The sequence below is a fragment of the Lissotriton helveticus genome, chromosome 1_1, assembly GCF_964261635.1.
Source record: "Lissotriton helveticus chromosome 1_1, aLisHel1.1, whole genome shotgun sequence".
Classification (NCBI taxonomy): domain Eukaryota; kingdom Metazoa; phylum Chordata; class Amphibia; order Caudata; family Salamandridae; genus Lissotriton; species Lissotriton helveticus.
The window spans coordinates 1,908,264,715-1,908,286,884 of record NC_136057.1 but is presented as its reverse complement, the minus strand read 5'-3'; the positions used below and the strand labels follow the sequence as shown (position 1 = coordinate 1,908,286,884).

At 41.5% G+C, this 22,170-nt stretch overlaps 1 long non-coding RNA gene across 1 annotated transcript in view; it reads left to right on the top strand.

Moving 5' to 3' along the window:
- LOC144775623 (uncharacterized) overlaps positions 1–9,739 on the top strand; it is a 32,869-nt gene extending 23,130 nt beyond the window's left edge. The window contains exons 2-3 of the long non-coding RNA XR_013600557.1: positions 8,880–9,000; positions 9,668–9,739. This is a non-coding gene — a long non-coding RNA (uncharacterized LOC144775623). The remainder of the gene's footprint in view (positions 1–8,879; positions 9,001–9,667) is intronic.
- Positions 9,740–22,170: the final 12,431 nt, after the last annotated feature.

Sequence of the window (22,170 nt, the reverse complement as noted above, 5' to 3'; positions counted from 1 at the left end):
ACGGTGATGGATCAAGCCCTGATCTTTGGACTGGGTAAGAGTGGTCTGCTTAATTCAGACACTCTGTTCATCACCACCCCCCTTTTCTGAATCGTTTTTGCCCACTATAGGTGTGGCAGGTTATACTCAGACATGAGTCCCTTGCTCACTGCTCCATCAGGATTCAAGCAAGCCGGGCTGACGAGGCTGAAATGCCAGAAACCGGTCCCCGGTAGCTTGTATCCTTTCTGGTGAAGAATTGGCTTGCGAGTTTGGTCTGCCCTGTTCCCATGATGCACTGGGCCAGGGACAGACTAATTTGCATATAGCCAGGTTCTGAGCTGGGATGGGGCAGTGAGCTAAATAACGGTGATGGATCAAGCCCTGATCTTTGGACTGGGTAAGAGTGGTCTGCTTAATTCAGACACTCTGTTCATCACCACCCCCTTTTCTGAATCATTTTTGGCCACTATAGGTGTGGCAGGGTATACTCAAACATGAGTCCCTTGCTCACTGCTCCATCAGGATTCAAGCAAGCCGGGCCGACGAGGCTGAAATGCCAGAAACCGGTCCCCGGTAGCTTGTAACCTTTCTGGTGAAGAATTGGCTTGGTAGTTTGGTCTGCCCTGTTCCCATGATGCACTGGGCCAGGGACAGACTAATTTGCATATAGCCAGGTTCTGAGCTGGGATGGGGCAGTGAGCTAAATAACGGTGATGGATCAAGCCCTGATCTTTGGACTGGGTAAGAGTGGTCTGCTTAATTCAGACACTCTGTTCATCACCACCCCCTTTTCTGAATCGTTTTTGGCCACTATAGGTGTGGCAGGGTATACTCAGACATGAGTCCCTTGCTCACTGCTCCATCAGGATTCAAGCAAGCCGGGCCGACGAGGCTGAAATGCCAGAAACCGGTCCCCGGTAGCTTGTATCCTTTCTGGTGAAGAATTGGCTTGGTAGTTTGGTCTGCCCTGTTTCCATGATGCACTGGGCCAGGGACAGACTAATTTGCATATAGCCAGGTTCTGAGCTGGGATGGGGCAGTGAGCTAAATAACGGTGCTGGATCAAGCCCTGGTCTTTGGACTGGGTAAGAGTGGTCTGCTTAATTCAGACACTCTGTTCATCACCACCCCCTTTTCTGAATCGTTTTTGGCCACTATAGGTGTGGCAGGGTATACTCAGACATGAGTCCCTTGCTCACTGCTCCATCAGGATTCAAGCAAGCCGGGCCGACGAGGCTGAAATGCCAGAAACCGGTCCCCGGTAGCTTGTATCCTTTCTGGTGAAGAATTGGCTTGGTAGTTTGGTCTGCCCTGTTCCCATGATGCACTGGGCCAGGGACAGACTAATTTGCATATAGCCAGGTTCTGAGCTGGGATGGGGCAGTGAGCTAAATAACGGTGATGGATCAAGCCCTGATCTTTGGACTGGGTAAGAGTGGTCTTCTTAATTCAGACACTCTGTTCATCACCACCCCCTTTTCTGAATCGTTTTTGGCCACTATAGGTGTGGCAGGGTATACTCAGACATGAGTCCCTTGCTCACTGCTCCATCAGGATTCAAGCAAGCCGGGCCGACGAGGCTGAAATGCCAGAAACCGGTCCCCGGTAGCTTGTATCCTTTCTGGTGAAGAATTGGCTTGGTAGTTTGGTCTGCCCTGTTCCCATGATGCACTGGGCCAGGGACAGACTAATTTGCATATAGCCAGGTTCTGAGCTTGGAATGGGGCAGTGAGCTAAATAACGGTGATGGATCAAGCCCTGATCTTTGGACTGGGTAAGAGTGGTCTGCTTAATTCAGACACTCTGTTCATCACCACCCCCTTTTCTGAATCGTTTTTGGCCACTATAGGTGTGGCAGGGTATACTCAGACATGAGTCCCTTGCTCACTGCTCCATCAGGATTCAAGCAAGCCGGGCCGACGAGGCTGAAATGCCAGAAACCGGTCCCCGGTAGCTTGTATCCTTTCTGGTGAAGAATTGGCTTGGTAGTTTGGTCTGCCCTGTTCCCATGATGCACTGGGCCAGGGACAGACTAATTTGCATATAGCCAGGTTCTGAGCTGGGATGGGGCAGTGAGCTAAATAACGGTGATGGATCAAGCCCTGATCTTTGGACTGGGTAAGAGTGGTCTGCTTAATTCAGACACTCTGTTCATCACCACCCCCTTTTCTGAATCGTTTTTGGCCACTATAGATGTGGCAGGGTATACTCAGACATGAGTCCCTTGCTCACTGCTCCATCAGGATTCAAGCAAGCCGGGCCGACGAGGCTGAAATGCCAGAAACCGGTCCCCGTTAGCTTGTATCCTTTCTGGTGAAGAATTGGCTTGGTAGTTTGGTCTGCCCTGTTCCCATGATGCACTGGGCCAGGGACAGACTAATTTGCATATAGCCAGGTTCTGAGCTGGGATGGGGCAGTGAGCTAAATAACGGTGATGGATCAAGCCCTGATCTTTGGACTGGGTAAGAGTGGTCTGCTTAATTCAGACACTCTGTTCATCACCACCCCCTTTTCTGAATCGTTTTTGGCCACTATAGGTGTGGCAGGGTATACTCAGACATGAGTCCCTTGCTCACTGCTCCATCAGGATTCAAGCAAGCCGGGCCGACGAGGCTGAAATGCCAGAAACCGGTCCCCGGTAGCTTGTATCCTTTCTGGTGAAGAACTGGCTTGGTAGTTTGGTCTGCCCTGTTCCCATGATGCACTGGGCCAGGGACAGACTCATTTGCATATAGCCAGGTTCTGAGCTGGGATGGGGCAGTGAGCTAAATAACGGTGATGGATCAAGCCCTGATCTTTGGACTGGGTAAGAGTGGTCTGCCTAATTCAGACACTCTGTTCATCACCACCCCCTTTTCTGAATCGTTTTTGGCCACTATAGGTGTGGCAGGGTATACTCAGACATGAGTCCCTTGCTCACTGCTCCATCAGGATTCAAGCAAGCCGGGCCGACGAGGCTGAAATGCCAGAAACCGGTCCCCGGTAGCTTGTATCCTTTCTGGTGAAGAATTGGCTTGGTAGTTTGGTCTGCCCTGTTCCCATGATGCACTGGGCCAGGGACAGACTAATTTGCATATAGCCAGGTTCTGAGCTGGGATGGGGCAGTGAGCTAAATAACGGTGATGGATCAAGCCCTGATCTTTGGACTGGGTAAGAGTGGTCTGCTTAATTCAGACACTCTGTTCATCACCATCCCCTTTTCTGAACTGATTTCATCTGTAGCCACCACAAGCGTGGGCCTTAGTAAATTTAAACTTGGTGTCATCAAGGAAATGGTTTGTGTCAATGATGAAAGCAAGATGCTCATTCATCACCCTCTCCATTTACTTCGCAAGAAAGGGAAGTCTAGAGATGGAGTGATAGTTGTTCAAATCTATCCTGTTGAGATTGGGTTTTTTTAGTAGAGGGAGACTGAGGCTGATTTCCAGTGACAAGGAAAGACTCTGGACTTGAACATTGCAGAAAAAATGTCTGTGAAATAAAGTGCTACTAATTCAGTTACGATGTGCACTATCTCCTTTAATTTTAGGGATGGCCTTGAAAAGCTTTTCTACTGTAAGGGCCTCAAAAGGCCTGAGGCCTGTGTTTCAAACAATTAGCTCTGAGCACTGTCTGATATCAGGAATAAGCATTTTGTTGGTGGAAAACATTATTGAAAATGTTGTTAACCTTATCCTGAAAAACAAATGCTATTGCCTGAAGGATTGCTAACTGTAGGTATAATTACTTTTATGGTTTAAAAAAAGGGATTTGTTAGTGTCACTGGCTATTTTAATTTGCTCTGAATAGTACAAGCTTTTTGTATTCAGTCAGATTTTATTTATATGTAACTTTCTCTGATCGCTCATAGCTTGCCTGCAACAGACGTGTCTCATCAAACCATGGTTGAGATATCTTATTGACCTTGGTGATCCTATATTTGGTCGGGGCAATCGTAGCAAGGGCAGTGCTCAACCAGTTAGAATAGTCCTCAGCCATGTGCTATACCAGACTATGTTTCAAATCCTTTTGTTTGGGAGTGCCCGAGATGAATTTCCTGAGATGATATCTGCCAATCCACTGCATAATGATCCGTCTAGGTCAAAGGGAAGAAGGTCAGATTGATGTCGTTGGGATTTTCAGAAAAGATTTTATTAAGCATATGCCCACAAAATGGGTAGGACTGATGGCTCGTAGTGATAGGCCAAAGAAGGACAAAGTATCTATTAGTCTTGTGGAATTGTAATCTGTGTGATTTGCAAGTGGAAACTAAAGTCACAGACAACTGTGAAATTTGATGATTCAAGGAGTGAGCTGATCTGATCCATAAAGCTGGCTCTTGGTGTTATGTTTCAAATAGGTACCCTAAACATCATACCTTTTCACCTACATCACCTCCCCTACACTACACAGTAACAAGCCTTTTAGGATTGAACCTTTACCTACTTCTAGTCATGGGTGCAGAAGGAGGGTTTCCCTGAACAATAGCGTTCTATGACTTCATCTGTAGACTGACACAGTACGAAAGAAAATTCACAAGGGTTCTTGGAAACCAGGCTGTGACTACATTCACCTGCAAAATATCTACGTACAAGGTTCATCCCATACGCTATCCTCAAATCCAACAATAGCTAATACAAGAAACAAGGGAGAAAGGAACCTTAGATACTTTCTGTATAAATACAGCACCTTAGTGTTGGCTAGACAGAACAGAGACTTCCAGGCCGACACACTGACCAGAGACGCTGAGGTTCCTGCATGCAGACGCTCCAGCTGACAGTGGTCTAAATCTCCCTTGCGGGGTGTCCAACCCGAGACCAGGACGGGGTCCTACACTCTCTTGCTTCAGGTAATGGGGCTAGACTAAATCTTGAGGGATTGTTGGATTTGCACGTACTCGTATGCTAGGTACACTTAGGTACATCTAGGTAGGCATCGTAGGAGTACACGTGCTTTCTTTTATCATGCATTTTATATCCATGTATGTGTTCATGACTATTGCAAAATGGAAGAAATGTACTATTCTTTTATATTCACTGTACTGCTGATCACATAGCTCTGCTACTATTTAATAGTTGTCGCAGCTCATATATTTTACACTAGAAGAACAACTGTGCAATAAATACTTATTGTAACACGCCCAACTGTTTCTTCTGAGTAACTCTCTGAGAGAAACTAAGTGAGCACGAGTGACTGAGCGAAAGGTATTCCATTGTTTCCACAATCCTGAAGGATCAGGGTTGTCATGTTCTAAGGTTGCCAGAAACAAATCTCTCCCCAATAGGAGGAGATTCTAATGGAACTGTGAGCTAGCTAATGCAAACAGGCTAACATACACGGTGGGGGTGCTCAGAGTTAGACTGCCACCAATACTACAGTTTATGTTATCCAAACGCACAGGTCCTGCATGGGTACTATAGGAACTACACGACATGGGGCCACCAATGTTGGTTGGGAACTTATTTAACAGTAGAATCTGAGTAGTTCAGTTATGCTTATTCTCAGAGACCCCTACTCCCAAAACCCTAGAGACGTCTGGAGTGGGTGGGCACAAACTCTGCCACAGCTGAGTGGGCAAAATATCCTATTTATTGGCTGCTGGTTAATAAAGCTTGAGAGGAAATAGTGTTCCTAAAATTGTGCGATAAAACTCTATCTTAGTTCCCTTGTACAAACCTCTTCATTACAAAAATGAATGAGGGCAAAACAACCCGGTGGTGGCTCGACGCATGTCAACAGGAGATGAAGAGGTGGCCGGAAACTAATTGCACCCAAATACAGAAGTACAATCACCCTACAAATATTAGAAAATGGTTTACCAGCTAGGGGAGGCATAGTAGCTTTTGTGATTGAGCCACACAAATCAAAGAAAACAGAGGTATTCTACTTGTGGGTTAAATTCCCAGCAGCAGATGCGCAAACACAGACATTTCACTACACTGGTTTAAAGACGCCCAACCACACATAACAGGAGGAGTAAGACTTGCTTCATTAGGAAGACCAGGAGCAACATGTCTGATATTAGCTGCCTTCACGCCTCATCCTGACATTGATACAATGCCACAGCCAGATAAGAGAGAACTACAATATGCTAGTATTTTTTCTTTTTCTTTATGTTTACTTAAGCCGGTCACGTGTTAACGGCGTCTTCCTACATACTGAATGCCTTTCACAGCAGTGGTAAGTGTAAATGAAAACAGACTATCACCGTTTAGAATTGGCTTTTAGCCAATTAGCCAATTAGTCTGTCTTCATTTTGCGAAGCTCTCTTTTCGCGCTGGTTTTTTCTAAACATTTATCGTATTTAAAGCACCAACAACAGCGGTGGGTCTCAGGACAGCTGAAAAGCCTGGACCTGCGTGGCAGGTAAGAATGCTTGTACTATTTCAACCTCGTTTTTGCATGGGGTCACTTACACTGCCAGGGGGCTCCTAATAAAGTAATAACATCTTTTATACTCGGGCAGATAATAATTTTTGTAGTATATACCCCTGGCTCTACTCGTATGTAGTGCGGTGATTTTGTGGCTTTAATTCTTATCTGACAGCCAGACTCGCGAAAGGCTTACGACACAGCTAGATGACTTTTTATTTTTATTTGTGCAGGTGGTTTCCACCAAGGTATGTTTACACACGTTTTTAAGAGGTGGTCACATTCTTGACATGGGCTGGTTACGTTTATTTATCCACTGTATTTTCCTTCCCAAGCCCTGATTCAATATACTATTATGTGTATTGAACACCACGCTCCATTGCCTTATTGAGCGTTTGGTCTGGGGCGATTGACACAATATGTACGACATAGCAAGATCTTCTGTCTCCATCTCGCGCATATTTATAAATACGTTTTTGTTAGTTCTTGGGGTCTTTTTACAATATTTGGGATTACCCATTATTTGGGTTATAATACTTCGTGTGTCTCTCCCTCTCACATATATATATCTCCATTAGCATCATATGTTGGTGGTGCACAGACATAATATCGACTCCAAAATATCATTTGGACAGAATATCGAGTTTTAAATATCGTTTGGACAAAATATCGACAGGACAGAATATCGACAGTCAAAATATCGTTTTTAAGGTAAGTGAAGTAATATCGACTGTAAATAATATAGAAAGTGAAAATATCCAAGTATATAATCTAGATAGTAAAAAATATCGTTTTTTAAATAATATTTAATTATTTATAGTGTTTTTATGTTATAATATGTGTGAAAAGTGTCATTTTATGTTATAATTATTTTTAATTAATGATTTTTTTTTAATTATTGTGTAATTTTATTCTGTAGCGGGTTGTGGGTTTATAGGGGAATAGGGTGGGAAGTAATTTAATTATAATTAATTAAATATGTAAATTTATTAATTGGTAGTAATAATTAATTCATTGGTAATTAAATAATATTTGTTAATTATTTAAAATTTAATTGGTAATTAATTTAATTTAATTGATTAATTGCTAATTATGTAAATTAAAATAATTTATTTCCTGTAGCGGGTTGTGGGTTTATAGGGGAATAGGGTGGGAAGTAATTTAATTATAATTAATTAAATATGTAAATGTATTAATTGGTAGTAATATTTAATTAATTGGTAATTAAATAATATTTGTTAATTATTTAAAATGTAATTGGTAATTAATTTAATTTAATTGATTAATTGCTAATTATGTTAAATTAAAGGGGTATTTTTAGGGTTCAGGGTCAGTTTTTGGTTTTTGGGTAAAGGGGTATTTTTAGGGTTCAGGGTCAGTTTTTAGTTTTTGGGTAAAGGGGTATTTTTTGGGTTCAGGGTCAGTTTTTAGTTTTTGGGTAAAGGGGTATTTTTAGGGTTCAGGGTCAGTTTTTAGTTTTTGGGTAAAGGGGTATTTTTAGGGTTCAGGGTCAGTTTTGGGGTTTTGGGTAAAGGGTTTTTTTTAGGGTTCAGGGTCAGTTTTGGGTTTTTGGGGTACAGGGGTACAGTGTAAAAATAAAGTAAAATTAAATTTACATTAATTTAATTTAATGAAATTAAATTAAATTATATTAAATTAATTTTAAATAATTTAAATTATAAAAATTATTATATACTTACCAATACTTACGTTGTAATGGTAGTGCGTTGTAAAAGTTGCGTTGTAACGTCATATATCCACTGTTGCACTCCTTGGAGTGGGAATAGTAATTTTAACCCCTACGCTATCCAACGCTTTCCCTACTGTTGCACCCACTGGAGTGGGAATAGTAATTTTTACTCTATTGTATTTGTACGTTAATAATATTGGCTATTATTTAATTAAATTTTGTTACTATATATATATATATGTTTTAAGAAATGTGATAAAAAAAATATTATTTTTTTACTTTCATTAATTATTTAATTATTAAAAGTTATTTTAAGTATTGTTAAGTATATTTTAGTAATTAATTTTTTATATTAATGTAATTAAACATTGTTTTTATTAAAGTCGATCTTTTTTACAACTATATTTTTGTAAACGATATTTTTAACTCGATATTTTTGTACTTACCTGTTTGTAGATAGAAACTCGGTATTTTGTCTTTCGATATTTTGTCAACGATATTTTTGTTGGTCGATATTCTGTCCCTCGATATTATTTCAGTGATCCTATGTTGGTATCTGGATTAACCCCCTCGTTGCTGATCTATGTTTCGGGCACTCTCTACCAACATGGCCTGTTAGTTTATCGATATTATTATTAAGCATATATAGTCATTTCTTTATATTCATTTCATTAATTAATTTGCTTCAATTGGGATATAGAATATCGAATACAAGTCCCTAATACGATTTGTTGATCATCTTATTGCAGTATGGCAAACTTATAGTATTTTGTCTATCTTATATTTATATAGATTTATCAAGCTTCTAAACCATCCATCCTTCCTTTCTTCTTTCTTTTTTATACATGGTATCCAGAAAATTTAATGTAAGCCCTTAATATGGAGGCTACAAAGATGCGCTGATTGCACATTTGGTAATATCTACCTTGGACCTTCTTCATTAACAAGTGTACGCTGTCCAAGACACACCATATACGGTATGTACCCAGCGTAACAGGTCACGTTTTGGGCACTCCAGGTTCTGAGTGTTTGGATTTTGCTGCTTGTTCTCAAGCAACTGTACCAGTACGATCATATACGCAATATGCTTATATTGACCTGGTTAAAGAAATCTTAGCATATATGGTTCATATACTTTTATTACATAGGTTTACACTGAACAGACCATCATAGCCTTTCCCTGTTGTGCAAGGTTAATACAGTCCATACTTATATCCAGTCCAATTTCCGTTTCCCTGGCATTTTACATGTTAGCCCTTACTGCATATTTGCAATCTAGGACACAAATCTGTACACTATAGAAGTATTGAGTGTAGTTCCCACCACCATATATCAAATTGCACCCCTGCTATTATTTTTTTGGCTGCTTTCCCACCTTGGTACAGGCAGGGTACAATGATTTTATATCCTTGGAATACCAATGAATGTTTTTATGTCAACTGTATGTATATGAGTGTTTTAATGTTCACTGTATGTATGCACATATATTATAAGTATTTTAAATAGTACCCTTTGTCGTCTTTATATATTTTTTGTGGTCCATTTGTGAATATGGACACTGTTTTTTGCTTAAATTGTTTATTTCTATGTGTCATTGTTTTTTGTTCACAATATTTATGATTGTCATTCATGTTTTAATTCCAGCCCTGACGAAGTTCGCTACACGAACGAAACGCGTTGACTGATGTTTTGCATTATCATAGTTGATGTACCTGAATAAAGTTCTCTCTAAAGAAGATACTGATTTGGCTTCCTTATTGGACATTACAAAATTCGGGAAGAGCACCACTCCATTGCTTGTTAAATATTAGAAAATCGTTTACCAGCTAGCGGAGGCATAGTAGCTTTTGTGATTGAGCCACACAAATCAAAGAAAACAGAGGTATTCTGCTCGTGGGTTAAATTCCCAGCAGCAGATGCGCAAACATAGACATTTCACTATACTGGTTTAAAGACGCCCAACCCCACATAACAGGAGGAGTAAGACTTGGTTCATTAGGAAGACCAGGAGCAACATGTCTGATATTAGCTGCCTTCACGCCTCATCCTGACATTGATACAATGCCACAACCAGACTTACTCACTCAACACAAAGAATTAATTAAAATCTACAGAAACATGACACAATTTGTCATGAGGACTTTCACAATCCAACCAGCAGCAGTTGCAGCAAATGGTACTCAATCTCAGGGTACAGCAACTAAAATCACTCCACAAACTGCCCACGAAACACAAACAAATGCCATTCTGGGTAGCTCAGAAAATAACACAGTTAGGGGCAGTATTTCCGAATACTACCCCATTTGAAAAACACAGAAAGTTGACAATCTGCTTACCCATGGGGATAACACCATAGTTATAGGATTGTACCACGGGGTAAAGTCTTTGCTGCCATATATACCAGAACTCATGGTATTCCTTCATTAGCAGTGATATACAATGTATTAAGACAAATACAGAACAAGTACGGAGCAGAGCCTGCTCTGAACTTAGAGATAAAATGAATAAATAACTATGAACAGGTATCAGCCATTTTATTACTAATATTAAAGGGGAAGCAGCGTCAGTGACGATCCACCAACGTCTAAGGGAGTTCAGTCCGTTAGACCAACCACACGAACTACCGAAAATAATTGAAACTGCGTATGCAGAATTAGGCAGAGACAGTTTGGGTGGAAAAGCGTTAAAACCACAACTGATGGGCAATCCTGAAAAGGACACTTCTAAGCAGACACCTGTTTCTTCCAAAAAGAAGTGGGATCATAAAAAACAACAAAACTTTACAGAAAAGAGATCTCAATCCCGAGGTAGATCTCCTCCACAGGAGCACTCGGAAAAGAGGTACAACCTTAGGAATAGGGATAATATTAGGAAATCTGACAGGTATCAGGATACTCATACACCTTCCTCTCGTTTCTTTCAGGGTTCATCTAAAAACTCAGAGAGAGAAGGACAGTCAGAACACAAAGAAGAGCGTTCTAAGTCCAGAGACAAGCAGCATGCTCAAGACTATACTTCCAAAAAAGAAGAAAAGCCAAAATCAAAGCATCAGTTTAAAAAGAAGAAGGTTGCAGGCCTGAAGATCAAACATGCCCAGAATTCTGAGGACACAACTTATGAACGGGGAATGGGCTCTGATGATGCTAGAAAGTGCGGCAGAAGAAACAATAGCTCACCAGAACCTGAAGGAATTTCTGCTGACAGTGGACTTGAATGATTACATCACGGTGGAAACACCAGATAAAAGGGTGAGTGTCCCACATAAGTTACATGAAATAACACTCCAGATGGAGGGGGACAAGCCCAGAAAAATAAAAGGTCTTTTTTGGAAGACCTGTCATCTGGTTATGATATCCTGTTAGCTGAACAAGATTGGCCGCCAGCATTCGTTATGGAGTGCCCAAGGGGAGAAAATATAATTTTTCCAACCTTCACGGACCTCGTTCCCATATACCTTAAACAAGCATATGCCGGATGGGATGAGAATTCAAGCCACCACGTGATCCCGTTAAAAGTTTCACCAAATGCTCAGAGGCAATACCCTATATAGCAAAAAGCAAAAAAACAAGTCATGGAGAACTTAGATCAACTTGAATATCAAGGAGTCATTGAAACATGCACCTCACCAATGAACATTCCTTTGTTTCCATATCAAAACTGGACAATACATATTGTCTAGTTTTAGAATACAGACATTTAAATACTTGCACAAAGACATTCGCTGTGTGTGAGGAAGTATTGTCCTATGTGGATGATATTTATCTGACGGACGATGACTTAGAGAGGCACTTGACCAGGGTGAGCTCCATTATTATGGGATTTGCTTCTGAGGGCTACAAATTTCACTTTTAAAAATTAAAAATAGCCCATCTCAATGTCCTATTTTTGGGATATGAGCTGTCAAGTGAAGGGAAAAGCCTGGCAGCTAACTTTTTAGAAAAGTGTGCACTGCTCCAACCTCCAAAAACATAAAAAAATTAACAGTCAATACTGGAATTCCTAAATTTTGGCAGAACATGCATTTTGGATTACACAGAAAGAGTAAAACCTTTTTACGACTTAATAAAACCTGACTTTTCAGTTAGGCCTTGGACTTAGGAGCTCACAAACATCCTAAGTTCATTACAAGAAGACTTGATAGCTTCAAAACACTTAAAAACATGTGTAAATGTACGCTACTTGGTGATCCGTGTTATAGCGGGCCAATGCGGGTACACCTACTTAACCTTTAATGAAGTCGAAACAGTACCAATCGCATACAAATCCCACCTGTGTACAAACGCAGAAATGCGTTTCACTTCAACAGAGAAAATCCTGACAGCAGTTCAGACCGCAGTAGCAAGAGAAAGAGCACTGGCTCAGGGGAAACGCATAATTGATGTAACCCCGGTACTGGCTTTAGAAGCTGTTACAACGGCTAGCATTCCAAATGCAAAAGCCTTACATCCGAGATGGATACAATGGGCTAATTCTCTTATGGCAACGGACGTTGAAAACAGATTTGATCCAAGTCTAAAAACACAAGCATTCCTGCAATACGAATAAGAATATCCTTTACCAAATGAAATCTTGCCTCTCGATCAGAATGAATATATCATTTACACTACCGGATCTGCTCAATCGGCCATAGGGAGTAAGCAACAATACAGCACAGCATTTGCTATTATTAAAGGTCGCATGGGGGGCATAAAGTTCCATCTAAGTTGCACCAAGACGCAATCTCTAGGAGACTGTATGGCCCAGTTGGCAGAATTAAAAGCATTAATACTGGCACTAGTGAATATGGATCACGAATTCCCCACACTAATCGTGTGTGAATCCTTTTACTGTGTGCCATCGTACAACACATATTTATATAATTGGGAGCAAAACGGGTTCAAAGATGCAAAAAGTAGCACAATTAAGCATAAAATGCTATGGGAACGGGTAGTATAGTTGAAAAACGTACTACCGAGGGCTAACGTGATACATACACTGAGTCATCAGCACGTTGAAGGGTATTCATTCGCTGATGAAGCTGCGAATGGGACTGTATGCACGGCTTCCATAGCTGCAATCACTTGTTCAAAAACGAGGATAGACGGTGAGATTATAGTCGCAGTCATTACTTCACGCAAAGGCAGCACAGCAGTACCAAAGACATTTCCACTCAAGTGCTCCTACAAGTTAGATGCAAGCAACATTCCATATGCTCAGATTCCTGGAGCAGGGGATTGAGTAATACCAAATATGGATCGCAGACAAGGTTTGATTGTTGCAGCACACAAGGGTTTGGGCTCTGGGCACACAGGCGTTACAGCGACTATTCTGTTATTGAAGCAGCACTATTAGTGGCCAGGTCTAACAAAGCAAACTAAAGACTATGTCTTGAAATGTGACGTCTGTCAGCAGATGAAAGGATCCACCATAACACACCCGGCACAGACACCCCTATTAAAATCAGACAAACCTCTCGCATGTGTGTATTTGGACCACTGCAGCCCTTTACACTGTGATGGGGCTTACAAGTATATCTTGGTGGCAGTGGATTCATGCTCCAGATTCCTATGGGTTTGGCCTCAACGCTCGGCTGACGCTCGAACTGTTATAAAAGATTTGCGAGTCTTTATAGGGACATACGCATTTGGCACAATACATTCTGACAATGGCCCGGTGTTTAGCTCTCGGGCTATAAAGAGGTTATGGAAAGTACGGGCGTGGCATTGCCGTACTCCTATTTGTAACATCCTGAGGAAAATTCGGTTGTGGAGAGGTGAAAAAGGGACTTAAAGCAATCTTTAACAGTTAGGGTATTAGGCAAGGGTGGTAGTTGGGTCAATATGGGGTACAGAGAGCCCTCAAGAACCAACCAAAAAGTTCTCTAGGGGGTGTCACTCCATACGAGGTCCTATTTGGGACGAGAATGTGGATGCCTGATCTTGATTGTGAAGGCACAGTGGCGGATGAGAAACCATTTGATATCCATGATCGTTTAGCTGTTTTACAGGATCTAAATGAATCCAGGACACAACAAAGTAACGTCCACAAAAAAGAGACCGCCACTGGGGAAGTCAAGGCAGTCACGGCAAGACCTGTCTGGATCCCAAAAGTCAGGGATCTGGTCAGAGAGAAAATAGCGGAAAAAAATAATTCGGGCCATCCTACAGAAAGCCTTTACCAGTACTAGCAGTACAAGGAAAAAGAAACTGTACTTCTGCTGCCTCTTGCCGGAAAAAGGAGAAAAGAGTTGTCTCAATTGACTTAATCAAACCACACTATATAGCTGATACTCAGCAGTAGGCCTTGTGGACTCCACAGTAGCAGACACCCTCCTCTAGCTACAGTCCAAGAAGTTCAAACAGAAAAACTCATCACGTTTGAAGAGTCTCCAGTACGGAATGAAAGACTATGCAACAATGCTATGGAAATCGTTCCTCTTGAACACGAAGTTCAACTTCAAAATCAAACCCGAGGTCTATTGGGCGGGTCACCGGTTAGAGGACATTCTGAGATCTTATGACTAATTTGACCTTCCGAACCTTTTATTGTAAACCTGTTATTACTGCATCTTCTGTAGTGGTTGATATTCTTTATTAAAAGCCTAATATGAGCCTCCAGTCTTGCCATGAATGTAGATTTTCTTACTAATTTATGACGGAAAGTTTTATTTTTATTAAAGACACGGAGGCGAGTACTATCCATCCACAACACTGTATTAATTCTGTGTTTTCCCGCCCAAACAGTTTCTTCTACGCCAGCTTCTACAACTGCATGAAAGGTTCCTGCTTTCCAAGTCTGCTTCATCCTCGCTTTCTTCAAAGAATACAAATCCTTTCTGTTCCGCTCCTTTCATGGTCTCCGCTCTATTCCCTGGATATTTTTGGATGGACTTTGTTCAGGACATTTTTACTCTCATGTTAGCTTTTGTATTCTATTTTTCTAATTTCCACAACTTCTCACACAAGAAAATATGGCTGCTTGCAGTCAAGTTAGGTATAATGGTCTGTTCCTCATTCCTGATTGGTACCAAGTACTCTGACATTTTTGTTCCCATTAGCCTGTTGTTCCTTGGCCTCATGAAATATGTTGTTTTTCAAATTTCTTGACTGCTGCTATTCAGTTAAGCAAGTTAAGAGACAGCATAATACTCACCTCTGTGTCTCTAATAAAAGAAAGACTTTCCATCATAAGTTACTAGGAAAATCTACATTATAACGCCACTTTTGCAGTGAATTTCAGTATTTGTTATAATTTACGATCTTATTACTATACTTAACAATAACGTCATGTTAACTTTTTTGTGAATATATATGTATGTTCATATGTTTATATATATATATTTATATATATGTATAATATATATATATATATATATATATATATATATATGTATAAGAAAATGTACATTATAACGCCACTTTTGCAGTGAATTTCAGTATTTTTTATAATTTACGATCTTATTACTATACTTAACAATAACGTCATGTTATCCTTTTTTTGTGAATATATATGTATGTTTATATGTTTATATATATATATATATATATATATATATATATATATATATATATAACTATGTATATGTATATATATTAGTGCCGGATGACTTCTATGAATAAACAAAAGAAATCCTATTTCGAATATATATATATATATATATATATATATATATATATATATATATATATATATATATATATATATATATATATATATGTATATATATATTTAGCCAAGTTTTGCAGATTAAGCACCACACGCACTCAGAAGACGTACAGCTAGTTGCGTTTATTTTCCAAAATAACGCTACGCGTTTCAACACCGAAGTGCCTTGCTCACACGTGTGAGCAAGGCACTTCGGTGTTGAAACGCGTAGCGTTATTTTGGAAAATAAACGCAACTAGCTGTACGTCTTCTGAGTGCGTGTGGTGCTTAATCTGCAAAACTTGGCTAAATTGAAATTTCTCGGCGGCGGGGGTGCCGAGATTTACACGCCACCTGACTACGGGAACCAGATCCCAGCAACCTACCCCGGTTCTGAACTCATGTATATATATATATATATATATATATATATATATATATATATATGAGGCAGCACTGGATATATTCAGTGATAAGGATGATGGCATCACAGCATCATCCACTAGTGGAACAACTCTGACATCAACAACAGGCAGCGATCTAAAAAAACTACTGGGAGAACTAGAAAAACTACGTAAACACGAGGTGGCCAAATGGTGGGAGTGTACTTCCCTGAAGAGATACCTGGACGTAGGCCGCATCCTGAGGGGATTGAGGATTCTCGTAGCACCAACTTACGAGAATCCTGATCCTGCCATGCTACAAGAATGGGCAGACAACAGCGCAGAGTCTTCATGCAACATGTTAAAAATACTGGTCGCAACCACTGACAGAGAGAAAACTCTGGCAATAATTGAAGGAATACACAAGGAACTTGAAAAAATGCCCAATCAGGATGATGTAAAGAAAGGCCTGGCAGACATAAAAACCAGAGTACAGAAACACGAGCAAACTATTAAAGAACGAAAAGCCAGCAAATTTCAACGTGACAGAAATTAATATCAAACTCGGATATTAGTATCTATGCCACAGAGAAAACACCATTTAGACCCAAATCAGTGTTTAATCCACTAATGCCGAAGGACAATATTGATATGTTTGCTGACGAAGTAATCCAAGACCTCAAAGATCTAGCTCGAACAAGCAGTAATGACTAACCCTGGGCGAAGCACTAAGCTACGCTCGCGTAGTTTGCGAAGTTTGCGCAACTTCGCACAACGCGAGCTGCACGAAGCACAGTGCACCCTCGCAACGGAAGCACCCGCCTGGGAGTGCGGCACCCAGGTGTTATGTGAAGCTGTAATATATATATATATATATATATATATATATATATATATATAACTATGTATATGTATATATATTAGTGCCGGATGACTTCTATGAATAAACAAAAGAAATCCTATTTCGAATATATATATATATATATATATATATATATGTCATTCCAAATGCCCAAAAGCTTTGCAGGACGCACTCAGCAGCCAGCCTTCCTTTCGGCGTACCTGTGACAGCTGGTCCCACACCCGGATTATTTTTCGTATGCCTTACGCGTTTCGAGACTTCGTGTCTCTCATCAGAGGCAGCTTCCACAATTGAGTTTGTAAGATGTTCCTTTTAAATGTTCATATTCATGCGTCACAAAAATGTTCACGCCCACTCAGGTTGCGTATATCATGAAATTTGCATGCTGGTAATTGTGGTCCAGAGGAACACCGCATTCTTTTACCTTTAGTAGGTTCTTACTCACATTGTGTTGATAAAAGCTTGTGTTTCCTTAGTAGGATTCGGAGTGTTTTGGCCAGTAAATTTATGTCAGACTCGCTGCGCTGGTCAGGTTTGAACATGGTTTCAACCGCAGCCTCTTAAGGTCTCAAGATGGTGCGTCTTGCCACGACGAGGGCCGCCGTGTAATTTATGTCATTCCAAATGCCCAAAAGCTTTGCAGGACGCACTCAGCAGCCAGCCTTCCTTTCGGCGTACCTGTGACAGCTGGTCCCACACCCGGATTATTTTTCGTATGCCTTACGCGTTTCGAGACTTCGTGTCTCTCATCAGAGGCAGCTTCCACAATTGAGTTTGTAAGATGTTCCTTTTAAATGTTCATATTCATGCGTCACAAAAATGTTCACGCCCACTCAGGTTGCGTATATCATGAAATTTGCATGCTGGTAATTGTGGTCCAGAGGAACACCGCATTCTTTTACCTTTAGTAGGTTCTTACTCACATTGTGTTGATAAAAGCTTGTGTTTCCTTAGTAGGATTCGGAGTGTTTTGGCCAGTAAATTTATGTCAGACTCGCTGCGCTGGTCAGGTTTGAACATGGTTTCAACCGCAGCCTCTTAAGGTCTCAAGATGGTGCGTCTTGCCACGACGAGGGCCGCCGTGTAATTTATGTCATTCCAAATGCCCAAAAGCTTTGCAGGACGCACTCAGCAGCCAGCCTTCCTTTCGGCGTACCTGTGACAGCTGGTCCCACACCCGGATTATTTTTCGTATGCCTTACGCGTTTCGAGACTTCGTGTCTCTCATCAGAGGCAGCTTCCACAATTGAGTTTGTAAGATGTTCCTTTTAAATGTTCATATTCATGCGTCACAAAAATGTTCACGCCCACTCAGGTTGGGTATATCATGAAATTTGCATGCTGGTAATTGTGGTCCAGAGGAACACCGCATTCTTTTACCTTTAGTAGGTTCTTACTCACATTGTGTTGATAAAAGCTTGTGTTTCCTTAGTAGGATTCGGAGTGTTTTGGCCAGTAAATTTATGTCAGACTCGCTGCGCTGGTCAGGTTTGAACATGGTTTCAACCGCAGCCTCTTAAGGTCTCAAGATGGTGCGTCTTGCCACGACGAGGGCCGCCGTGTAATTTATGTCATTCCAAATGCCCAAAAGCTTTGCAGGACGCACTCAGCAGCCAGCCTTCCTTTCGGCGTACCTGTGACAGCTGGTCCCACACCCGGATTATTTTTCGTATGCCTTACGCGTTTCGAGATGTGAATGTTACTCACCATGATGACTACAAGTCCCAGAAATCCCGGCGGGTCGTTGTGGCCACGCCCACTACTAAGTGTAATGATATGAATAAAAGAAATTGAATGGTGAGCTCCGCAGTGTTTGGTGTGTCTGCCCAAGAAGAAGAGGCGCAATGCCTCGAAACGCGTCGGCTTTGTACAACCATTACAGGGCGCAGAGAAGCGAGCTGCAGCGAGGCTGATAATGATGAGAACGCTGTCGAGTGCCCTCCCGCTGCTCAAGGGCAATTTGTACTGCAATCAATTTTCACGGCTGCTCCTGCCGTGGGGATGAGCACCGTTTTCAGACCATTTTTCAGACCAGAAAAAGAAGAAGCTGTGGAATGGAACCTTTCCAAGCCACGAAGCACAGCGCTCTCTTGCACTAATCAAGCCTGTTTCTCTGGAACCCATCCTACCAAGGAAAATACACGGACTTAATTTGACTTTCAAGCACTGCACCTACTTAAGGATGTGAATGTTACTCACCATGATGACTACAAGTCCCAGAAATCCCGGCGGGTCGTTGTGGCCACGCCCACTACTAAGTGTAATGATATGAATAAAAGAAATTGAATGGTGAGCTCCGCAGTGTTTGGTGTGTCTGCCCAAGAAGAAGAGGCGCAATGCCTCGAAACGCGTCGGCTTTGTACAACCATTACAGGGCGCAGAGAAGCGAGCTGCAGCGAGGCTGATAATGATGAGAACGCTGTCGAGTGCCCTCCCGCTGCTCAAGGGCAATTTGTACTGCAATCAATTTTCACGGCTGCTCCTGCCGTGGGGATGAGCACCGTTTTCAGACCATTTTTCAGACCAGAAAAAGAAGAAGCTGTGGAATGGAACCTTTCCAAGCCACGAAGCACAGCGCTCTCTTGCACTAATCAAGCCTGTTTCTCTGGAACCCATCCTACCAAGGAAAATACACGGACTTAATTTGACTTTCAAGCACTGCACCTACTTAAGGATGTGAATGTTACTCACCATGATGACTACAAGTCCCAGAAATCCCGGCGGGTCGTTGTGGCCACGCCCACTACTAAGTGTAATGATATGAATAAAAGAAATTGAATGGTGAGCTCCGCAGTGTTTGGTGTGTCTGCCCAAGAAGAAGAGGCGCAATGCCTCGAAACGCGTCGGCTTTGTACAACCATTACAGGGCGCAGAGAAGCGAGCTGCAGCGAGGCTGATAATGATGAGAACGCTGTCGAGTGCCCTCCCGCTGCTCAAGGGCAATTTGTACTGCAATCAATTTTCACGGCTGCTCCTGCCGTGGGGATGAGCACCGTTTTCAGACCATTTTTCAGACCAGAAAAAGAAGAAGCTGTGGAATGGAACCTTTCCAAGCCACGAAGCACAGCGCTCTCTTGCACTAATCAAGCCTGTTTCTCTGGAACCCATCCTACCAAGGAAAATACACGGACTTAATTTGACTTTCAAGCACTGCACCTACTTAAGGATGTGAATGTTACTCACCATGATGACTACAAGTCCCAGAAATCCCGGCGGGTCGTTGTGGCCACGCCCACTACTAAGTGTAATGATATGAATAAAAGAAATTGAATGGTGAGCTCCGCAGTGTTTGGTGTGTCTGCCCAAGAAGAAGAGGCGCAATGCCTCGAAACGCGTCGGCTTTGTACAACCATTACAGGGCGCAGAGAAGCGAGCTGCAGCGAGGCTGATAATGATGAGAACGCTGTCGAGTGCCCTCCCGCTGCTCAAGGGCAATTTGTACTGCAATATATATATATATATATATATATATATATATATATATATATATATATATATATATATATATATATATATATATATGTATATATATATATATATATTCACTGAAAAAACCATAGGTTATAGACCATATATAGTTAGGGATTAGCATTTAAAAAACCTTATTTTACTCACACAAAACAACAAACAACAAACATAATGATGCACAAATTAAGACAGTTCAGTCACTAACCCATGCACTCAGTGAGACACATTTAATCACTCACTCATACAGTCAGTCACGCACCTACTAAATCCTTCATCCAGACACTTCTACATCTACTCATTCTTCAATATGTAAAACATATTTAAACTTTACAGAAACACACAGTCACTGGATGATGTCATCAGTGATGTCATTTGAGATGTCATCAGTGATGTCATCAGTGATGTCACTGACCATGTCATGAATGATGTAATATGTGACATCATCAGCAGTGGATTGCGGGTGCGCGATATATAGTTAGTGCAACTAACTATATATGGAATTTCAATGGTTTTGTGTGAGTAAAATAAGGTTTTTTAAATGCTAATCCCTAACTATATATGGTCTATAACCTATGGTTTTTTCAGTGAATTTTCAAGGTTTTTTAAATGCTAATTCCTAACTATATATGGTCTCTAACCTATGGTTTTTTCAGTGAATTTCAATGGTTTTTTAATAGCAAATATCATAAGCTGTCGAATGTCAAGTACGTGGTAAGTAAAAACATTTTCGTGTTTATGCACACTGATCTGCTTTGAATGCTGCCCCCCCCCTCCCCCTCATTTCTATTAGGAGTACTCTCTCTTTGCAGATAGTAAAGGGTAGTTAACGCAGGCCTTTGCCCCCGTTGTAATCCATCGTGCCTGCTTCTCTCTCCATTTGATTGATTGTTATCCAAGCATTTACTGTTTTAGAATTGGTTCTCTTTGGTTCATTCTCTATTTACAAACAAGCACAGAGTCGCAATACTCTGTTTAGTCTTTGCAGATAGTGAAAAATCGTGTAAAAAAACAAAAGGAATCGAGCAAAATCAGTAGGCCACTAATGGGATCTCTTTTTGACCTCGCTAAAATAGAAACATTAGGAACAACCCCTCATGAGAAATACGAAACTAGTGAGATGAACTGAGCTCCACACCATGATGGCTGCAAGACAGCTCGGCTCCGCCACCCACCCCGCCCAAAATAACGATAAACTCTATGCAAATATTACAAATATATACAACACACCAGCAAAGTAACAGGGTAAAACATTTTATTAAATAACTATTTACATAACTATTTTATACTTTTTGTTGCCCGATCCGGCTAGCTCAATCGATCGAGCATGAAACTCATGCACTCTGATAGTTCAAAGTTTTGAGGAGTGCTTGTAACACTGTCTGAAGCCTATTTGTACTTGCTACAGCTTCACTATTCTCAATGTAAGTGGGGGCTGTTTGAGGACGTGACTGCATTTGAAAACAATGTGATGCGGTGCCACCCTGAACCGCTTGACGGAGGCCCCCGAGGGACGGTGTCATGGCGCGGACTCGGAGGGGGCGCTTGGCTTCGGCCCCCTCCGCAAGTCGTGTTGCCCTGGTGTGGCCTGAGATCGCCCCCGACATAGGTGGCCGGCTCCCGGGGTCAAGCGGAACTTTTTGCCTTTTGGTGACTCTTCCATTCTTGACCTTGTCCCACAATCCGTTTCACCTAAAGACACGCTGTAGTGGGGCGCCCCTTTACCGTTTCAGTTGCCATTCCGCCCGCTTTTGCTACACTGTGCCTCTTCCGCTATTCAGCTGTTTACCGGCCGCTCTTTCGACTACAGCGTC